The following is a 16,609-nucleotide window of genomic DNA, read 5'->3' on the forward strand; positions in this document are numbered from 1 at the left end:
AGATCCATGCAGCAATATCATGAAAGAAGAGACCTCATCAGAGACTCATACTCTGTTATTTAAGATTTGTGTAGCCTTGTCTACTGTTTGGAAGAATTGATTTCTGGTTGACTCAGCATGATTGAGAGCTGGATATGGTAATTGTTTGACCTGTGGTGTCTGTAGAACAGCACCACTTCAGATGTTCTCTGTCATTTTAGGACACCTCAGAAATCCAGTGTATGGTTTTGCTATTTCTGGGTACCAGAGGAAGGCAGAAAAGCAACAGGTGAACTGTATCTGAATTTGAGGACAGTTCTCTACATCACTGAATATTTAAAGGAGAATTTATTTGTCCTAGCTCTTTATGTGGCCCTCCTCTGATTTCCCTGTTGGTTGAAATCTACTGAATTCCTTATTTTAAATGACACTGAGGTTTGTAACGGAATTGTGAAGACTTAGCAATAAACTAAGAGTGCTGTATTGTCAATTATTAGAGATAACTGTATGAGCTCATGGATTGTATCTAAAGGAATACATTGGTATTATTCTACACTTCTGCATAGATGTCATGTACTTACCTTAACATGACAAATAAGCATATATTTACACACAATATATACTTGGAAGATCGTAGAGGCTAGCTTGAATAGGACAAGGAGAAACTATGTCAGCTTGCAATGATCATCTAATTGGGGGAAGAGGTTTGAAAAAGCTAGTTAAGGCAGGAAAATTAGAGTCATAGGAAACAACTGAAAGGTTATCTTGCTGTTTGTGGCACCTGTTGAAGCATAAAGCAACCTGTGCAACCTGTTGAAGCATAAAACTGCAATAGTTGTTTTAGATTTAAGAGAACTGGATATTTCTTATTGAGCATGAGGCTATTCAGCACGTACTTGGTGTTGAGGGATGATATTCACCCTACTGACGTGTAAAGTGAATAATTCTTCACTTCTCACCCTGTGCCTGCATTTTTTCTGTTCCAGAGGAACCACTACTGTCTGTACAGTACATAAAAAAATCATTAACATTTCAAATATGGTTATTGAACTTTATGAAGCACTGATTTCATTCACTAGGTGACAGAAAGTTTTAGCTTCTGACAGGGGTGTTGTAGCATCGATAAGCTAAATCAGTGGTTTCTAGCCTTGCTCATACATCATTAATGTAATGCAGATATAATAAATTATAAATATATAAACTTGCAAATATAAATATTATAACTTTGGTGGGACACTGGAATTCTCTCAATGTCATAGCTTCACTTACAACTGGTGTAGGATCTCATTTGGTTGTGATACTTGCGCTCATTCTCATAAAGACAGAAAAAAAACCAACCATAAACCAGGCTCATTTCAAACCTTATTATGGTTAGGTATCTGTACAGCAAAGAAATCTGTCATGGCAAGTCTTAAGAGAGAGAATTTCTGACTTATAAAAAGGAAAAAAAAAAAGTAATTCTTGATAAGCAGTTCTCCAGTAATGTTTTTAATGATTTTTTTCTTTTTTTTTTAGAAAAAGGAAATAGGATTCTGTTACAAAAATCTGTTTTAAAATATAAGAAGTTGCAGTTTCTATATTTCCTACAGAAATGAGCTTGTCATCATTAAGAATCCATGTCCTTGAAGTGACTCAATGTATTTTGGTTATAAATAGGCATCGTCTGTCTCCTTCCCCCTCTCCACTGCTGCATCAATATAGTGCAGCAATATTGATTATGGATTATGGAATCATAGTAACATTTAGATTGGAAAGGACTTCTGTAGGTCATTTGGTGCAATTTCCTGCACTCAAATCAGGGCTTACTTCAAAGTTAGTTAGTTTTTAACAGGCTGCTCTGGGAGATATTGGCACTGCCTGTGCTGCATGAGAGAACTCTACTGTGCAGGTGGTTACTGTACATAGTAGACAAAGCAGTCTCTGGAAACAACTCTGATTTAGTGGGCCCTCCTTTAACAGGGTTTAGTAATCATGAAGCAATTTACAGTGTAACGACTAAAAAATAAATGTAAATTATACATTGACCTAGGACTAGATTGTATCAAATCAGGTTTTGAAGAAAACTACTGGGAGATATGAAGCATGTTAGGAAAAGTAATGGTCCCTGTTTAAAGTTCTGGAAATTCTTGGAGAAAATGTGTTCTAAGTGCCTCTGTCTGTAGGTCAGCAAAAGCAATTATACAGACTTCAGAGGACTGGTGATGTATGTGATCACTTTCTGTTGAAAATCCTGCTGCCCCAAGGGGCCACTCCAGCAAGCAGTCTAGCACTAAGAAAGAAACTTGGAACATAAATCGTTAACCTTGAGTGAACAGCACACCATTCCAGCAATAAAATCCAGCTATAAATACAGGGAAAGGCCACACCTTTGATAGCTTCCTGAAATGACTGCAAGGGTTTTTTTTACACTTTTACCTTACTTAAGCATCTCAGAAGGTTAAAGTTGTACTTGTGACTTTTACTTTGCTATAGCTATGTACTCTTCTTTTCCCCCTCCCATCTTCATATGCTTTCTTCGTTCTTCATATGCTTAGTTACATAAGCCCTACTATCCCCTCACAAAGGGAAGCCACCATGAAGCCCATGTGATTTTTAATTCAATTTAAATTCTTCTCCATGGACTCAAGAGACTCAAGTGAGATACTAGTTTTATTCACTGAAGGAATATTACTTTCCTATATTTATTTACATTCCCTGGCTTTTTTCATTCATTCACACATTTTCCCCCTTCTAATTCTTATTTTATCTAAAAAGATGTGGCTGATGTAGGTCTTTAATGCCTTTTCTGTATGTGTGCCTATATCAGACCATTTGTAAAAGGAAAAATGTTTGGCTAAACAAGAATAATGTTGTAATAAGGGTGGAGTACATTTCTTGTTTTCAAAGTTCTTTCCAAGATTCTCATCTTCATTTTTACTCCAAATGTTTAGCCAAAGAAACAAAATAAACAGAAAATCCCAGAGGGTAAAATCAGTGTAAACCACTAGCAATGTTTTTTGTCTTTGTTAGATACAGGAGGGCTCCTAACCAAATTTAAACAGCAGTTCTCTTCAGTGTCCACTATTTATAATCCTTTCGTGATTTTTTTCATTAAGATTTAAGACCACAGTGGTTGCCGAAAAAACAAATCCAAAGCGGGCCATATCCTTCAGCATATTGTGCTGTCTTTATACGGCATTCTCTACGTCTACACCAGTAATTACACATGCCCTTAAGGTCACCCTAAAGCCTTATCTTCCTAAAATATGTAAGATGAACCACATACAACCTTTCCTCAGCAGTCCATGCTGTACCTGAATGCTCTGTGGCAACCAGAAGGCAACAGATTTGTAGTCCCTTTGGACAGCATGTATATGTACAGGCACGGAGCACCGCTAGTCCACCAATAGCAAGCTCACTTCCCATTTTGTGTTTGTGTTCCTGTAGCACAGGTAAGCCTAGACAGAAGCCAACAAGTGGTTTCCTAAGCCTGAGTGAGGGAATTGGAGATATCTTACTGGCATGCTCCAAGAGTGGGAATCGGAACATGGTTGGCCTTGGTGAAATTTGAGGATTTGAAGAAGAAAGGAAGCCATGTGGTTGGCTGATTACCCCGTGTTCAACATTTTTACTGATTCCAAGTGGCAAAAAACCTGGACCTTGCAGTGTCTTTAATGTTCAGAGAAGACTTATTCTACTGCAGAGACAAAACTTGCAGCAGTCCACAGTCTGTGTACCATTTGTTTTCCCATCATCTGCAGTGTATTCATGAAAACAAGAAGGAATTAGTTGAACAGGGACCCTGGTGGAGTCATCTCTGAAATATGCTTGTCTGTGACTTTAAAAGTTGGCTTTATGTGGCCATTGCTAGTTGGGGAACTTTTCTCAAGAATTTTTACTGAAAGAGGGAGAAATATTTGTCAAGTGGAAGCATTCTTACCGGTATCTTATGACTGATGCATCCAATCAAAGCAGTTCAGTTTCCCAGTCTTGGATAATGAAACCGGATGCTCTTGCATAAACTACAGAATATTGCAAAACAATTTTCCTGTTTAATTAAAATGATAAACACTTTCTATTAATACAAAATTCACCAACAAGCAAAAAAGGTGGGACGTAGCTGCCGAATTATTTCTTACGGAACATCTGCTGTGTTTCAGACTGCAAGGTGGTCATTTGTGACACTGCCATATTATTTTAGAACCAACATAAAAGGTTTACTGAACATAAAAGCTAAATGAAAAAGGAACATCTGTCTTTCTACACTACCTGGCAATCTGTCTGATAGACCTAAGTAGCAGATTGCATCCACATTGTTTAAATTATTTTTCAAATGCCAAATGGTAAACCTGAAAGATTTGTGGCTTCTAAACAAAAGACCAAGGAGAAACGTTGTGACAATGTCTGAGGGAAAAAATAATGGTCCTGTTTTGTAGCAATACCATAAATATACCTAAGAAGATCAAATTTACATAAACTGTTTTTGAAGTCATAATCTGATCCTAGAAGCATAAATAATGAACAGACATCAAGGTAGTTTCTTCTAAGTCCACTAATATAGTTGAACAAAAATATTTCTAACTTGGAATTAGAAAGACTTAAAAATTTGTACAAATTTAAAGCCTTTTGCACAGAAAGATTTGCACAATTTTGTATATTTGCTTGATTGTTTATTTGAAGTATATGATATGTTAATAAACAGAAATCATGTGTTTGGTTCTTTTTTTCATTCATTTGAATGTCAAACGTCGAGGGTTTAATTTTCCTTAAATATTACGCAATGGAAGAAGGGACACGTGAAATATCCCATACGCTTCCAAGTGGTCATAGTGGGTTTTCTGTTGATGACTCTTTGATTAGGAAAAAAATAGTTAACTGAATGGATTAGTCTTTCTTGCTGCTTAGCCATCAAACTGTAAATATTTTCAAATCACATATAAATTTATTTGCTCATGCTTTTACATGTTGGATTGTTTGTTTTTTTTTCATTCAATTGGTTGATCACTTTGGCAAATAATAATGTAAGGGTGTGGGGTGGTTAGATGTGATTTAATACTTCAATTATACATAATTGTTTCTGTTTCCTGGATAGACAACTGTACCTTCTAGCTAGGCAATGCTGAGAAAAGATTAGATTAAAAAAGAGTTAGGTATGGCAGTACCTCACTTGTAGGTGGCTGCAGCAGAATGTATACAGCTTCTGCTTGACACACATCTTGTACCATCAATTCTTAAACCTTCTAGAGTACTTTCTTCCCCTTCTTATTCTTCTCTGCGACATGTGCCCTGCTCTCTGCCTTGCAATGCAATTAATCCATACTGTCTAGGTCCACTTCCTCATTCCCATAATTCCAATCATTGGAAACTAAACTTGAGCAAAACTGCCCCTCACCCTCTCTATTTTATGCCACAGTTTTTTCAAATCTGCACAAATATATCTGCCCTTCTTCATACCTGGCTAAGGATCATTATAGTACTCCATTAGCTGCCTTATTGCCAAACTCACTGGAGCCCTTCTTCCTAAAAAGCACTGTCCTTTCCCATGGCAATTTTGCAGTTACCATGCCACATCCTTGTCACTCTTTGCTTGGCATTGCATAAGAGAAGGAGGATGAATAAATACCATACCTGGCATTACAGGACTGAGATGTTTCTAGCTGGACAAAGAGGAGAGTTTTAAGTCCTAAAGAGCACCTGCAAAGCAAGGTGAAATTTTTACGTCCTAGATTTTGACTTATATGTGGATATCCTGCCACAGTCCAGTTTTGGGACTGAGGATGGAAATGTATTGATTAGTCAAGGTAGGTGATTAACAAGGATTGTCTATTCCATTTTGAGTGAGTGTATTCTCGACACATTGCTGTTAATAAAAGACTTTTTCCATTAAGATGGAAGACTACTGTGCAATTTTGCTTTTTTCTTATGAACCAGTCACCTCCCTCAGGAGGAGTCTCACTTTAGAGTGCAGAGGGTGGAAGTTAGGAAATCTGGAGTCTGATGTTCTTTTATGATATCTGCGGTATTTCCGTGTATAAAGAAAAGTCACCCGAATGTATCTGAACTTCATCTGAAGAACAAAAAGCTATGCTTAAAAGCTCTAGGAAGTGAAGAGTATTGTGGTAAAATTAAAACACAATCAAACTCAAAGAGATACTCTTCAAACAAGCTTACAGTCAGCATGTGGTTCCCCCAGAATATAACACTCCATTCATCTCTTATTCCCTGTCATTAAGTGGTAGTGCTTTTCCCCCTACTCCCATTCCAGTCACGCCATAGTTAAGCTACACAGCTATTTCGAGCTTGCAATATTCTGGTAGAGAGTTAACAACATTGCTGACAAGAAACACTTGAAAAATCATTAAAATTTATGACATATTAAGGGAGTCAGTGCAACCAGTGAAAATTATAATTTTTTTTTTAAATGAAGCCACTCATTTCTTAAGATGGCTATGGAGAGAGGGGTAGCAAATTATTCCTTCAGAGTTATTTAGCAGCAAAGTCTCTGTCCATACACAGAATTTCTTATAGGCTCAGACCTGATGAGAAGATCTACAAAACTCTTAACAGAAGGCCACATACCACTTACATGGAGTTGCTGGAAAATTATTCCCATTAAAGACTTGTTTCAGGATGAAAAGGGAACCTATAGTTGCATACGCAATAAAGCTTGGATGCTTTTCTGAAATGTTTTAAAAGGTACATTATGGGACATGCTGCTTTATATAAGTAATGACAGCTTTCAAATTTAAGGCAGAAGTGAATATACCATGGCTTAAAGTACTGGAACTAGTATTAGCAATGGAAGCAGCAGTGAAGAATATTACAAGACCATGCTTAGCACCAAAAGGAAAACAAACTGGCTTAGTAAACAAAATGCAAAGCATGCTGGAAGAGTCTCAAGCTCACAAAGGATTTTTCTGCTCTGAAAGAGGTAGCTCACGTAAGATGAGTATGCATATTATGCATATTTTAAGTGGCCTCATGTCAGAAGTGCCTCAAAGTTAGGCATTCAGCCAGAAAATGCAAATCAGTCATCAATCATCTTCTCAAATCAATGAGGTAGAGTCCAAAGACAGCAGGAAAAGGAAAAAGTAAAGAATTTTCTTATCCTGGCCAAAGACATATATGCCTGAAAGGAAAGAAAGTGAAATCTTGCCAACTAGTGACACAGGTAAATAGATACCCAAGATATGAAGACAAAGATGTCAGTTAAACATTTATGTATCAGTACTCATAGAGCGTATATGTATCAACTGTACATAGCATGGCTGATCCTATTCATAACCGTAGTACTGTCAAAAAAGCAAAATAAAATCAATGCAAAAATATAAACTCTAAAACATATTACAAAATGAAACCCAAAAGAATAAATAGACCAGAGTCTTATCTAGTCCTTGTGTCCAAGGCACCAATGTAAATTTCTTGGGCAGAAGCCTGCTTGTAAGAAATGCCTGGTACTGAGAAAGAGAACCAAGTATTTTGGAGCTTCCTAGGCTCTCCACACTAATTTATTTTGAGCAACAATTTATCTATTATGTAAGAGAAAGCTGACTGTGAAAAGCAGTGAGGAATAATCAACCAGCAGGGTAGAGTCACTGCTGGTTGGAGAGAGAAAGTCTAACTGTTATCTTTGGACTTAAAAGCATCTCAATAATTGCTTAGGAATTCTCTTTACCGTTTGGACAGATCACAAACCACTTGTGGGTTTTGGTGGTGAAAGTCAGTGCCAGCCATCACAACTGTCTGGATGCAGCATTGGGCTTTGACTGAAAGCCTTCAAAACAGTTGTTAGAGTGCCACAACAATACGGGAATTTGGGGTGCCTATGCTATTTATGAAATACCTGAGGAAGATGCTGATGAGGGCTTTCCAAATAAGGAAGGCTTTCTGACAAAACCTTGAGGAAAACTTGAAGAAACCTTCTTTTTGAGGGAAGATCATGTTATCTCCTATGCTACAGTAAATAATTACAAAACATTCCAAGTGGAATGAATTTGGGAGATATAGGAACAAAGAACCAGAAAAAATGCTGGGAGTGGATATATAATGTAAGACAACCATCACCATATCCAGCAAAGAAGAAATAAAGTTCTGGTAGTGTTATCATAGGCATGTCTTCTTAATCCTTGCACATGTCCTTGGCTTGGGTCTATAATTAGTGGCTGAACACAGATGGTACTGCATGGTCAGAATTGGGTACTGAGATGTCATCGTGGCTATTGGTGAAAAACAGAGACAGATATTAACTATACAGAAGTTTGTTCAAGAATACCACATCTCAATTTTAAATGCATTTGCTTTCACCCATGTTGCCCAACCGCAGCTGACAATCTGCTAGAGCCTGTGAAGAAGACATAGAGGATGTTATTAATGGAAGGTAAGGAGATCTGGCTGAAACTTTTCTGAAATACAGAGAAGGGGTAAAAAAAAGCAGTTGTATTTAGTCCAGCCAGCATAGAGGAACATTAGGGCACTGTGATTTCAGTAAGCACAGCAAAACCCTAAGCAGCAAATATCATGCCAGGGATAGAGAAACGGACTCGAAGGCCTTGTTTATACCAACATTTCCAGTCCCTAGCAGCAGATTTCAGCTATTATCCTAAATCAAATGTAAACTTAGTTATTTATAAGTATACACCAGTGACGTAAATAAAAAGTGTCTGGATGAATTTAAGTGCTCAAAATGGTGTTATCTGGGCTACTCAGAGTATTTTAAGTACAGACATTTTCCATCTCTTCCTTTTGTCTTGTTTATTCTGTAAGAACTCTCCTCCCCATCTATGCCTGAAGAAAAGTGGTCAGGTCCAGTGTGAAGTGTTGCAATAGACAGCCCTTCTTACTTTTCTAGCCCTGATTTTTGAAGATGAGAGCTGTGGTTTGCTCAGATAAGGCCTGGACAAATAGTGAGTCCCCGGTGGTCCTAAACAAACCTTTAAGCCACTTGAGATTTTGCACATCATTAAGTACATGTCATTTTCCATTTAAAAGTATTGCTTGATGTGCTCATCCATACTGTGTAGGGGTTTAGGAGGCACGCATGTTTGTTTGTGTGTCCATGCACATTACTTACTTGGCTTTTCCTGCATGTGTAAGAGCTAGACCAGAAATTCCTGAGGACCCTGGTGGTCACTGCATGACTCACATGAACCCCCCAAGAGACTGTTTAAATTCTGTCTTCTCAGAGCTGTTGGACAGATGTGCACAGGCCGCCATAGATGTGGGATCATTGTTGGTTTTGGAGCTTTTTCTTTGTTATCTCGTTGATCTTAAGCCTGCAGGCATAGTACAAAGGGATTAAGAACATAGTTATGGATAAGAAGCTTCCTAGGAGAAAGGTGTGTGCTTAACTTTTGAGAAGATAGAAATGTAGAATAATTTTAAGTTCTGAAAATAAATAATGGTCTAGGCCTTTAAAGAGTTTTAGAGCTATAACACCTTTATTTTAGTATTTTTGCTCCATCCCTGGTGGTGTTCAAGGCCAGGTTGAACAGAGCCTTGGGTGGCATGGTTTAGTGTGAGGTGTCCCTGCCCATGGCAGAGGGGTTGGAACTAGATGATCTTAAGGTCCTTTCCAACCCTAACTATTCTATGATTCTATGATTCTATTTAAAAGGTTACAGAATACTAGGACTTGTTGATTTCATCATTCTGCTCAGCTTTCTTTTTTATTTTGTGTACCCAGGCCTCGAGCTTTTAATAGACCTCCCATGGACAAGAAATGAATAAGGTAACATTACTGCACAAACAATGAAGCTCTGCACATAGAAAGGGATGTTTTTGTAAGCTATAGATTTCATATCTGCTACATAGCAGAGCTGTTAGCAATTTGGCTTGTAAGTATGTCTGTGTGCGCATGTTGTATATGTGTGAGAATGAGCCACTGCTTTGCAACCACCCTCTCCTACTGCTGGCGGTCTGACCATAATGTCACTACTCGCCCTCCTCCTACACTCATTTGGCTGCAGTACATGACCCACAGCCACCTCTGGACACAAGCAGGATGTGCGTGGCAGCTGGAGGATACTAAGCCCTCAACTTCTAGGCTGATCTCTGGCAGCAGCAACACACAGGCTTGCTCCTTTGTCTCTTGCTGGCCTTGTTGCCTGTTTCCCCAGAGTTGTCTGCAGCTGCCTAGCACAGGCTCAGGCTGTAGAGGCCTCTCTTGTTTCTGGATGATGAGCTCCTTAGAGTCCTTTGGACTGGAAGAAGTCTTCCTTGTCAATTTCTGTTGTGGTTGGAATAAAAGAACCTACAGCCATCAAGAACCACTCTGTGAGAAGGTGCTGTTTTACCATGTGCTCACCTATTTAGGTGGTGATTATCATTGGACTAGACACTGCTGTGCCATTGACTCTGACTCTCACTAAACTGGGAAAGTTTATTTTCTACAGATCATGACATCTTTTGTTAGTGGTTGAATTTATTTATTTATTTGTTTGTTTGTTTGTTGCTATTGAGCTTATGGTGCCAACTCCTAGCCTATGTGGCTTCTAAAAATTTTTACACTGATGATCCAGCTAAGTAAAGCTTTCTTCACTCTCAGACTGCATTCACATTATTCTTAAAGGCATGTCTGTGTGAAATCAAAAGCATTAAGCAGATCAGATAGACCCAGTGTCTCCTCAAGTCAACAGAAAACATTAAATCATGTCCATTTTGGGCCATGCCTCAAATACAAGGGATTGTGACTCCTCCTCTTTAAGTTTCATAGTTTAGAAGCTTTTAACATCTGGCTGACCTGATGCTAATGTAATAAGACACAAAAATGATTACCTTCCTTGTCAAATAATCTCTATGGTTTATGTTTAAAGAGCTACAGAAACAACAACATTGATTTTTTTAATCTACCCACTGTTTAGTGATAGCTCAGAAAACTCATTTGAAAATCAGGAGGCATAAGGAACTTTTGTTTCCCTGTTTGAGTACATTTAAAGATTTTTTTCCTTAAAAAAAGTGGTTAGACAAGCCAAAGTAAACTAAAATGTCAAAGCAAAGGACAAAGTTTCTTATTACTGTTTTCTCCCATTAAGTTATTTATTCATGATACCTTCAGCAGGAATAAGAATTAAGAAATGTCTTCTTTCTGAGCTTTGTTACAAACATCTTGGGTAACACTGTAGGCTTTCATTAAAAGAAAACTGTCCTTTCAGCTTTCTGCTCTGCTGATTTTTTGCTGTATACTGAAACCTGTCTGTAAGACACTCACTGGGACTGCGGAATAAAGTATTCTTTGTAGGCAGGTGGTCTCTCCTTGAGCATTTGCTGATCAGAAACACATGTTCATGAGTGTGAAGAGGCTTCTGTAATGGGAGAATAAAGCAGAGGCCAAGGAACTGGTTGTGCTGCAGAGGCAATGGAGTTGAAGCAGATCAGGTTTGTAATGGCATAATTCTGCACCTAATAACACATAATTTTCAATATGATGTGTTGCAGTTCTTTGATAAGTACTGTAAGTAATATTGATAGGCGACAGTTTTTGAACTGGCCAGAGTTACAGTGGCCATGTCAGTGTGGTTGACCCATATCAATGTATTTTTTTAAAAGGGAAGTACATTTTCCTGACAATAAGAAAGCTTCAGTAAGAAATAAGTAAAAGCAGAAAAAAAAAAGAGCTCCCCTCAGCCAGCGTACCAATCTCTCCAGTGCTGAGGTGCTGCTATACCTGCTGCTCGTCCTCACCTCCCACTGCTCAGAGCCATTGTCAATATTACAGCATTTATTAGCACTGAGTGATTGGGAGGAGCTGTAAGTGGCCAGAGGCAACTGTAATGAGCAGGGGTTAAGCACTCAGGGGCTAAAAGGTGTTGAGCACAAGTAGGCACTAATGATAAGCATGTCACACAGGGTCTGCAGCTTACAGCTGTGTATCTAAGGTCTTCAATGAAGTGATATGAGGTTTTGGCACGCCTTCCCCTTCAGCTTTTCTTACTTCAACATTGAAGTTATAACATTCCAGTAGTTCCAGTCCTCAAGCGCCTTCTCTCTGTGTGCCAGAGAGAAACAAGCTTTCATGTAGTCCATTAGGACAGGATCAGGAAGTATCCTCACTTACTGTTGCATAGAAAACCAGGCACAGCTACAGGTTGGGCAGAGAAGAGATTCAGAGCAGGCCTGCGGAGAAGGATTTGGGGGTGCTGGTCAATGAAAAAATGAACCTGGGCCGGCTTCAGTGTGCGCTCACAGCCCAGAAAGCCAACCGTATCCTGGGCTGCATCAAAAGGAGCGTGACCAGCAGGTCAAAGGAGGTGATCCTGCCCCTCTACTCTGCTCTTGTGAGACCTCACCTGGAGTATTGTGTGCAGTTCTGGTGTCCTCAACATAAAAAGGACAGGGAACTGTTGGAACAAGTCCAGAGGAGGGCCACGAGGATGATCAGGGGACTGGAGCACCTCCCGTATGAAAACAGGCTGAGAAAGTTGGGGCTGTTCAGCCTGGAGAAGAACAGGCTGCCTGGAGACCTCATAGCAGCCTTCCAGTATCTGAAGGGGGCCTGTAAGGATGCCAGAGAGGGACTCTCCATTGGGGACTGTAGTGATAGGACAAGGGTTAATGGGTTAAAACTTAAACAGGGGAAGTTTAGATTGGATATAAGGAAGAAGTTCTTTACTGTGAGGGTGGTGAGGCACTGGAATGGGCTGCCCAAGGAAGTTGTGAATGCTCCATCCCTGTCAGTGTTCAAGACCAGGTTGGACAGAACCTTGGGTGACATGGTTTAGTGTGAGGTGTCCCTGACCATGGCAGGCAGGTTGGAACTAGATGATCTTAAGGTCCTTTCCAACCCTAACTATTCTATGAGTCTATGTTTCCTGGGAACTCAGAGAGATAGCTGTTTAAGGCAATGAAGGCATTCATTCAAAAGGCATTTACTGTTAAAGTGAAGTGAAGAACTGGTATATTAATATATTGGTGGTCAAGCTCAGAAGCCAACAACTCAGCCAAAGACAGATAACTTCATAGCTTTCTGCTTTCTGTTGCTGCAGTGCTGATTTGAGATGTACAGACCATGAAGCACTGCTCTCTGTTGCCTGCAAAGGCTTTTCAGGGCCAATTAAAAGCTAAAAATCAGTGGAACCTCCTGGATTTTGGCTGCATATCATCTTTCCCTGGGCATTATGTTTGCGAGTGACAGGAGTTAGCTGAGGAATCCTCTTTGGCAGATGAATTCTTAGCTGTCCCTAATGTGCCAATATCTATCCTATTTCCATTATTGAGCTGCACAAAGTATATAGTTCAGGGGAGACAGTGTATCCCACTGTCAAACACATTATGCTTTAAGTAACCAATAATCAAATATTAGTAAACCAAATAATCATAATAAAACACAGTGTATGCTATTCATGGAAATGACACATTCATTAAGTTCACACAAGGATAAGATACTTTGTTGTAGTCAGTAGCAAAACTCCCTTTGACTTCAGCGGGAACAGAACCAAACTCCTTGCATACACCATCAGACAGTTACAGCCATTTACTAATAAAGTTCTGGTGCAGCTGGGATGATGACACATTTTTGTTGCATTGCCTGGAATAAAGTAATAATAAGCTCAGAAAATTTCACTTTGGATTCTGAAATCAAATGGTCTTTTTCATTTTGTTTTGTTGTATGTTTGCAGGATGTACTCACTGAGAAAGAGGTCAGTTTCCATTACGTCACACAGCAAAACATACTAAAAGATTGACAGACCCTTGGTGAGTCATGAATTTTCAGTGGAGCTGACTAAAATGTTCCTCATAAAACAGCACAAGCTTCAACAGCACCTGTTAAAACTAGACTTACAGTTACACAAAGAATCCAATGGAAAAAAAATTAGGAATGTGCCAGAATTCTCATGGCTGGTTTCACTCTGAAGAAACGGCTTAAAATCCTTTTGCAACACAACCTATTTGTTGATATAAGGCCAGACTGGAAAACGTATTTAGGCATTTAATGGTGCAGATAAATGTTCTGTGAGATTTTGTATAATGTCCAGCTATTCAAACTGGGGATGCTCAAAACCGACTTTAAGCACTTTTCTTCAAAGTCTGGAGAAACAGTCTTCTTGGCTTTCTGAGTATCTCTGGCAATTGTGAAGCCAAACCACCTTTCCAAGCCAAGCAGTGTCTTATATGGAAAGCTAGCAGCCACCTTAATGCTGGAAACGATTTGCGAACATAAACAGTGACTTGGAGTTATTTCCTGTAAATGAAAAAGCATATGTGTCAGCTTGACATTCACATGATATATCCATGGTACATTATGTATTTACTTATTTGTAAAACGTATTTTCTTCTATTTACAGTTATTCAGATTATTTCTCAATGAAGATGCCTACATCACACAAACTGACAAAAGGCATGAAAAACTGAAGCTATTGCAAAGTTTTCAAATCAAAAGTGCAGTTAATTACTCGAACATGGGAATTCAACTGAAACAGGAAAATGCAGTCTGCATTTGCAGGCATTTTCTTTAAGTTGTGGTTATTTAGCATTTCTTGTAAAGAAGCAAGCAACAGCCTGCACAGCTTCGTTGGACCTCACAGGATTTTTTGGAACTAGATATTAAATTGTACTATAAAAAAGCAGGTGTTTAATTTGCAAACACTAAACAGATGGTTTATGCACTTATAAACACAGACCTCCTGCAAAAGGTGCTCAGGAATTGAGGTTTGGTTCATATGCATCTCATAATTTATGCCCTTGCAGCAAGGAAAATATAAACAGGATCTTCTCCCACCATGATCAATATCACTGCCAGATACAGACAGTTTTGGATGGTGTTTCTGGATAATCTTTAAATTCCATCTGCCTGCAGGAGGACTTCCTGACTTGCAGGGTGAATTTTATTAACACCGAGTCCTTATGAAAGCAACTACCAAAACCACCCCACCCTAAAGCAAAACACAAATGCCTGCCTCCCTGTCTGCAAGACAGGTGGAATCACATATCTCTGAGACTTCAGCATAATGAAGGTGTTTAAATGCAGCTAACAAATAAGAAACAATCCTGCAGGTACAGGTAGGAGCTAAGCATCATTTTCCCATTTCCTTGAATTAGGAAGCCTTGCTGCAGGCATAATTACAATAATATTGTGATTAACAACAACTAAATAACAACAATGATGGCAGTAAACAATTAATGGTCATGAGAGCCCTCTGAGGCAAATTGTGGAGTATTTAATGAGGAAACTTACCTAGGGAGAAAAGGCTCTCCCCGCCTTCTTCCCTCTCCCCCTTCTTCCCTCCCTGCCTTCTCACCCACTTAGCACCATCCTCTACAGCACGTAATGCATGGTGTACGAGTGGGGGTGGCTGTTCTATGCAAACCTACTCCTCATCCTCACTGAGGTTGCATCTAGCCCCTAGTGTTATCTTCAAGATGAAAAGCAGTGCATTACTTGCACAATGCTAGAAAGAGAATTAGAACTGACATGAGATCTCAAAAGTAATTCCTGAACTCTAAGTCACAGGACCCATATTATGGGCACTGGCACAAAGACCACTGAAATCAATATAAAGCTTCCTCCTGCTTATAATAAACCTTGAATTAGGTCCCAGACTCATTTAAGAATTAGCTTACCTAGTGGCAGAAATATAAATATAGTAAAGCCTTTTACTCACAGGTCTTGTTCATCGGACTGCTCAGGAGGCTTGAGTTTCCATCAGACTATATTCCAGCTAAAAAATATTGGGCCTAGAAATGAACTTTAGCAATTGCCCTCTGTAGTAAAAGACTAAGTATTGTAAATGGTTAATTTATCCAATACAAAACTATTATGAGAACTGGTACTTATGCTTTCAGATCTGAAGAAAGGTATAAATAGTTTCATCCTGTACTTTATTATTTTCATTCATGTTTTGTTTGTATTTTGAAATGCTTAAAAGAAATTAGCAGGTACATAGTATACAAAGTTAATTAGGAATGATATTACTTGCTTCTTAACAAATGACCCTTTCCATTTCCTGTACCTACTTAAAATACTAAAAAGCCTTGAAATCTCATTACACCAGGATTTTGTTAATACCATAATGAGAAAAATACTAAATACACAGCAGAAAAAGGAAGCACCTGCACTAAGTTTACTACCATGACAGTGAAAAACAGAATCATTGAAAAATCTATTCTGCCTGCAGGGGCTGTCTGGAGGGCATCTGGTGCCAGCCCTTGCACAGAGCAGGGCCAGCTTCAGAGCCACTCTGGCTTGCTCAGGGCTTTGGCCAGTTGAATGGTGAGCATCTCTGAGGATGAAGACTCCACAGTGCCTCTGGGCACTTGTTTCAACGATGCATACAGGTTTCCCTGTGAATACAGGAAGTTCACAAGTGACTGCAACGTAAATGAAAATATTTAAAAAATAATTGGAAGCTTGGAATTAAGTTAACATCGCTAATGCTGCACTGCATTAACACTAATGCTGCAGTGATTTCTTACAGCACTGGAAAAGCCTTTAAGTAACACTACCAGTGCTATGACTCAATAACGCACAAAACCACCCCTAGCCAGGATTTCACTGTTCATGCGAGTAGAGGTTGCGACAGCTGGAAAATCAACCAGTTGCTTCCCTGCTGCTTTCTTCCCTAGAAAGTGCAATGGCTGTAATTTAGAAAGGGTTAGTGGTTTGTTGGTCTTTCAAAAGAAGGACCTGTACCAGTTTTTTTTGACTCAGACTCTCAGG

The sequence above is a fragment of the Pezoporus occidentalis genome, unplaced genomic scaffold (assembly GCF_034315485.1).
Source record: "Pezoporus occidentalis ecotype Australia unplaced genomic scaffold, CSIRO_AGI_Poc_V1 ctg39, whole genome shotgun sequence".
NCBI lineage: Eukaryota > Metazoa > Chordata > Aves > Psittaciformes > Psittacidae > Pezoporus > Pezoporus occidentalis.